Source organism: Falco cherrug, chromosome 20 (genome assembly GCF_023634085.1).
Source record: "Falco cherrug isolate bFalChe1 chromosome 20, bFalChe1.pri, whole genome shotgun sequence".
NCBI classification, from domain to species: Eukaryota; Metazoa; Chordata; class Aves; order Falconiformes; family Falconidae; genus Falco; species Falco cherrug.
The window spans coordinates 4,337,198-4,343,865 of record NC_073716.1 but is presented as its reverse complement, the minus strand read 5'-3'; positions in this window follow the sequence as shown (position 1 = coordinate 4,343,865).

The window sequence follows — 6,668 nt, the reverse complement described above, 5'->3', positions numbered from 1 at the left end:
AATGAAAAAGAAAAAAAAAAATGCACCTGAAGAGGTGGTGCTTCTCTAACTGGGGAAAAAAAAACCTGCCTTACGCAGCCAGACCCACGGCTGCACCCCGCAGCTTTGCCGTGGGAGGAAGGAGGGGAGAGAAAATAAATTAAAAAAAAAAAAATATATATATATATACACACGGTGATGGGCAAGGCCCCTGCGTGAGCAGGGTCCGGGGGCTCTCGTAGTGTTGAGTCAGCACCGAGGAGCGACACCGTTTGCAAAATTCCAAGTGTAAATTTGTTTGGTTTTGGGGTATTTTTTGAGTTCTGGTTTTGTTTCGGTTTGGTTCTTTTTAAATTGCTAGTTCATGCCTGATGTGCAGGAAAAAAAAAGTTCTGTAAGATGCAGAGTGCACTAAATAAACCGGTCACCTCTTGAGGAATGGGGGGGGGGGGGGTTTGTAATTTTTTTTAATTATTTTTATTTTTTCCTTTCCACCATGCGGCTGCCAGCTCTGCTCGGTGGTGCAGCTTTTGTTGTTGTTGTTGTTCTGGCTTTTCTTCCCGAGCCCATCCAATTTGGAAGGAAAAGTCGTGTTCCAGCGCTGAATCCTCTTAGGAAGCCGATGCCTATTTATTGTCTTTCCAAATTGGCAAAACCCCAGGAAAATCCTGCCGAGGAGCGAGCGCTCCTTCCACCGGCACCGCAAACCTGACCCCCTCGCAGGCTGCACCCCCCACCCAGCGCTGGGGTCCCACCGGTGGGTGCAGCTTGGGGTGGCGGTGGTGCCACCCTGTCCCCGTGTCCCCTCCCCCCCCCCCCCCCCCCAGCCCCACGGCTCCGGGGGGACGCTTCTCCCCGTTCTTCTTGCACCAAGGGCTGTGGAAAGGTGCTGAGGACCTCGGAGGGGGGCGGGGAGGGGGGGCTCCTGGCCCTTTGGGCCACCTCGGGCAAGGGACAGACATCCCAGGCTCCTGTCCCTTGCTCAGGGGTGGCATCTGCCATCTGTCCCCGGGGGGGGGGGGGGGGGGGGGCTGGCCACGGGCTCCTGCAGAAGGTGGTTGTCACCGTCCCCTTGCCCGAGCCGCCCCGGGGAGGTTGGGGCAGAGCTGTAGCACTGGCAGGGACCGGTTGCTCCGTTTCCAGTGGCTTTTCTTAACTGGGCCCAGTAAGAGCTTTTCAATTCCTGCAGGGGCAACGCGGGGGGGGGGGGGGGCAGCCTGGCCCCTGGTCACAAGGCTGGGGGGCTGCTCGCATCCTCCCCCAACCCTCGCAGCACCTCTTTCTTTCTTTTCATCTTTTTTTTTTTTTTCTTTCTTTCTTTTTTTCTTTTCTTTTTTTTTTTTTTTAAAGGGTCTCCGTACAAAGAAGACAAAAGGATTTACTGGGAGGGGGTGGCGATGGGGGGGGTGGGGGGGTGGGGGGGGGTGGATGTGTGGGTTTAAAAGGATTTAAACGTGGTGCAGGTTACAGACAAGTCATGAGATGGCGATTCGCCCCTCCTTCCTTCCTCCACGCGCATCATTTTTGGGTTTAATGCCAATGTCGAACACGCTGTAGCCAGTTACCCAGCAGAGAAGCGTCTGGTAAGACTCTTACTGTACCTCTCCTGAGTTTCATTTTGAGACTGAGCGCGCCTTTTTTTGGTTGTACCTTTGTCTCTGTACAGATATTTTGTAATATATTAAAATTCTTTTTTTTTTTTTTTTTTTTTTTTCCTTTTCGGTTTATAAAAATGGAAAAAAGTGGAGATTGGAAAAATTAAATATTTCCTGTTACTGTATCGCCTTTTGCTCCGGTGCACTGAATTATCATGTTGCTTGCTGTAAATTTGCAAATTACACGGGAATGGTTTTTCCTATAAAAAAAGCCTTTTTTCCCCCCTTCTGGTGCCGGTGGGAGCTTGATGTGGGACCGGCGAGCGTGGCCGGGACTTGGCATCGCCAGCCCTCAGCCCCGCGAGGCTGCAGCCCCTCTAAACACACACACACCCCCAGTATGACTCTGCTAATTGAGAGCAGGGTCCAGTGGTCAGCCCCTGGGGTGTCACCCGGCTGGGTGGGGGATGGTGTCCGGCTGGGTGGGTGATGGTGCCCAGTTGGGTGGGCGATAGTGTCCGGCTGGGTGGGTGATGGTGCCCGGCTGGGATGGGTGATGGTGTCCAGTTGGGGTGGGTGATGGTGCCCAGTTGGGATGGGTGATGGTGCCCGGCTGGGTGGGTGATGGTGCCCGGCTGGGATGGGTGATGGTGCCTGGCTGGGTGGGAGATGGTGCCCGGCTGGGATGGGTGATGGTGGCCAGTTGGGTGGGTGATGGTGCCCGGCTGGGTGGGTGATGGTGCCCGGCTGGGTGGGTGATGGTGTCCGGTTGGGTCAGTGATGGTGCCCAGTTGGGATGGGTGATGGTGCCCGGCTGGGATGGGTGATGGTGCCCGGCTGCGTGGGTGATGGTGCCCGGTTGGGTCAGTGATGGTGCCCAGTTGGGTGGGTGATGGTGCCCGGCTGGGATGGGTGATGGTGTCCGGCTGGGATGGGTGATGGTGCCCAGTTGGGATGGGTGATGGTGTCCAGTTGGGATGGGTGATGGTGCCCGGCTGGGTGGGTGATGGTGCCCAGTTGGGATGGGTGATGGTGCCCGGCTGGGTGGGGGATGGTGCCCGGCTGGGTGGGTGATGGTGCCCAGTTGGGATGGGTGATGGTGCCCGGCTGGATGGGTGATGGTGCCCGGCTGAGTGGGTGATGGTGTCCGGCTGGGATGGGTGATGGTGCCCGGCTGGGTGGGTGATGGTGTCCATTTGGGGTGGGAGATGGTGTCCAGTTGGGTGGGTGATGGTGTCCGGCTGGGTGGGTTATGGTGCCCAGTTGGGGTGGGTGATGGTGCCCGGCTGGGTGGGTGATGGTGCCCGGCTGGGTGGGTGATGGTGCCCAGTTGGGTGGGTGATGGTGTCCGGCTGGGTGGGTGATGGTGTCCAGTTGGGTGGGTGATGGTGCCCGGCTGGGATGGGTGATGGTGCCTGGCTGGGTGGGTGATGGTGCCCAGTTGGGTGGGTGATGGTGCCCGGCTGGGTGGGTGATGGTGCCCGGCTGGATGGGTGATGGTGTCCGGCTGGGTGGGTGATGGTGTCCAGTTGGGTGGGTGATGGTGTCCGGCTGGGTGGGTGATGGTGTCCGGCTGGGTGGGTGATGGTGCCCAGTTCGGATGGGTGATGGTGCCTGGCTGGGTGGGAGATGGTGCCCGGCTGGGATGGGTGATGGTGTCCAGCTGGGTGGGTGATGGTGTCCGGCTGGGTGGGTGATGGTGCCCGGCTGGGTGGGGGATGGTGTCCGGTTGGGTCAGTGATGGTGCCCAGTTGGGATGGGTGATGGTGCCCGGCTGGGATGGGTGATGGTGCCCGGCTGCGTGGGTGATGGTGTCCGGTTGGGTCAGTGATGGTGCCCAGTTGGGATGGGTGATGGTGCCCGGCTGGGATGGGTGATGGTGTCCGGCTGGGATGGGTGATGGTGCCCAGTTGGGATGGGTGATGGTGTCCAGTTGGGATGGGTGATGGTGCCCAGCTGGGTGGGTGATGGTGCCCAGTTGGGATGGGTGATGGTGCCCGGCTGGGTGGGGGATGGTGCCCGGCTGGGTGGGTGATGGTGCCCAGTTGGGATGGGTGATGGTGCCCGGCTGGGTGGGTGATGGTGCCCAGTTGGGATGGGTGATGGTGTCCGGCTGGGATGGGTGATGGTGTCCAGTTGGGATGGGTGATGGTGCCCGGCTGGGTGGGTGATGGTGCCCAGTTGGGATGGGTGATGGTGCCCGGCTGGATGGGTGATGGTGCCCGGCTGGGTGGGTGATGGTGTCCGGCTGGGATGGGTGATGGTGTCCAGTTGGGTGGGTGATGGTGCCCGGCTGGGTGGGTGATGGTGTCCAGTTGGGATGGGTGATGGTGCCCAGCTGGGTGGGTGATGGTGCCCAGTTGGGATGGGTGATGGTGCCCGGCTGGGTGAGTGATGGTGCCCGGCTGGGATGGGTGATGGTGTCCAGTTGGGTGGGAGATGGTGCCCGGCTGGGTGGGTGATGGTGCCCAGTTGGGGTGGGTGATGGTGCCTGGCTGGGTGAGTGATGGTGCCCGGCTGGGATGGGAGATGGTGTCCAGTTGGGTGGGTGATGGTGCCCGGCTGGGTGGGTGATGGTGCCCAGTTGGGATGGGTGATGGTGCCCAGTTGGGGTGGGTGATGGTGCCCGGCTGGGATGGGTGATGGTGCCCAGTTGGGATGGGTGATGGTGCCCGGCTGGGTGGGTGATGGTGCCCGGCTGGGATGGGTGATGGTGCCCGGCTGGGTGGGGGATGGTGTCCGGTTGGGTCAGTGATGGTGCCCAGTTGGGATGGGTGATGGTGCCCGGCTGGGTGGGGGATGGTGTCCGGCTGGGTGGGTGATGGTGCCCGGCTGGGATGGGTGATGGTGTCCAGTTGGGATGGGTGATGGTGTCCGGCTGGGATGGGTGATGGTGCCCGGCTGGGTGGGTGATGGTGCCCAGTTGGGATGGGTGATGGTGTCCAGTTGGGATGGGTGATGGTGCCCAGTTGGGATGGGTGATGGTGCCCGGCTGGGTGGGGGATGGTGCCCGGCTGGGTGGGTGATGGTGCCCAGTTGGGATGGGTGATGGTGCCCGGCTGGATGGGTGATGGTGCCCGGCTGGGTGGGTGATGGTGTCCGGCTGGGTGGGGGATGGTGCCCAGTTGGGTGGGTGATGGTGCCCGGCTGGGTGGGGGATGGTGCCCGGCTGGGATGGGTGATGGTGTCCGGCTGGGTGGGTGATGGTGCCCAGCTGGGTGGGTGATGGTGCCCAGTTGGGGTGGGTGATGGTGTCCAGTTGGGTGGGTGATGGCGCCCGGCTGGGTGGGTGATGGTGTCCAGTTGGGTGGGTGATGGTGTCCAGTTGGGATGGGTGATGGTGTCCGGCTAGGTGGGTGATGGTGCCCGGCTGAGTGGGTGATGGTGCCCGACTGGGTGGGGGATGCCCAAGGTGGGCACGGTTATGGTGGGAGTGGGAAGGAGGAAACCTGGAGCCGAGGGAAAGCCAGGAAAAGGCAGCAGTGAGGTCCAGGTTGGTCTCCAAACCTTCCCCCAGCTCCTTGGGGACTGAAGGGGACCCCGGGTCCTGCGGGGGACAGATTCTGCTCTAGCCCTGGGCCATGACGGCCAAGAGGGAGCCGTGGTGGTGGCAGGGGGTTTGTCCCCTCCATCCACCCACCTCCCTGGTGGCTCTGCACTGGTGCCAGCTCCATCCTGGCTCCCGGGGGGCTGCAGCAGGATTTGCCCCAGCCCTTGGGCGTGGGAAGGAGAAGGGGCAGGATCTGGGGCGGCAGGAGACATGGTGGGTGCAGGTGGTGGCCTTTGCTCCCCGGCATCAGCTGCTTTCTGCTGGGCCGAGGCTCGTACAGACCCTCACTCGTGGTTTTTAGTGACCCTGGGCAGAGGGCACCAGGCAGGGGGTGCTGAGGGGGTGCTGCTGGGGGACTGTGGGCCTTGGATGGGGGCTCACCACGTGATGGGGGTCCCCGCACTGCAGCCGGCGCCTCCCTCTTGGCAGAACCCAACCGTTGTCTCCCATCACCTCCCATTCCAGCCCCGGCTTTCTCGCTCTCTTTTCGCCTGGTTTAGCATCCCTGCCACTGACACGTCTTAAAATATATCCCTGTGCAGATGGTGGGGGGGGGCTCAGCGCCGGGTGCTTCCCTCTGCCTCCGAGAGCCGGGGCGAGCCCGGAGCAGCCGCACTGGCCACCCTCCTGATTTATTAGCAGGGCAGCTGGGAGCCGTGTGGGCTGGGGTAGCTCATCCATCCTCCGGTCCCTGCTCCGGGTGGCTCCGGAGCATCACCCTGCCATGGTGACACCACACCGGAGCATCACCCTGCCATGGTGGCACAACTCTGGAGCATCACCCTGCCATGATGACACCACTCCGGAGCATCACCCTGCCATGGTGGCACAACTCTGGAGCATCACCCTGCCATGGTGACACCACACCAGCCCAGGCTGTCCCCCACCATCCTGCTGCCATGGGTGGACAAGCCCCACACGGTCTCCGGCTCCTGCGGCATCCCGCTTGCTGTCCCCCCGCCCCCATCCAAAGGTGACCAGGCTGGTTTATTCTATTTCATTGATTTTATTTAATTTATTTGAACTACCCCAGCAGCAGCTGCCGCGCCAAATGGCTGGGGGCTGTGCGATGCTCGCCGAGCCGGCGCTGTAAATCTCCGCCGCTTCCCCGTTGAGTTCCGCTCGGCGGAGCCACGGCTCTCCCGGCTGCTCCATCCCGCTGTTCCCAGCTCCACGTGGTGCCTGGGCCGAGCCGTGGGATCCCGTGGGATCCTGTGGGATCTGCCACGGTCCTTCCTGCCGCAGGCCTCGTGTGGGCAGCTCTCCCGCTCATCCTGACGGTGTGGTGATGGCACAGCCAGGCTCCATGCGATGTGTGCGCCGGGATGCCGGCCACAGCACCGCGGTGAGCTCCGGGCGTGGTGGTGGGATAGACCAGGAAGGGCTCATGGAAGAGGAGCAGCAGGAGGCTCCATGCGAAGGCGGCAGGAGCTCGGCGCTGCCCATCACCGTGGGGCAACCGCATCCCACCACGGTGCTGCCCTTTCCCACTTTCCCGATGCTCCACGGAGCCAGCTGGTGGGATACGCTGCATCCCACCGCGG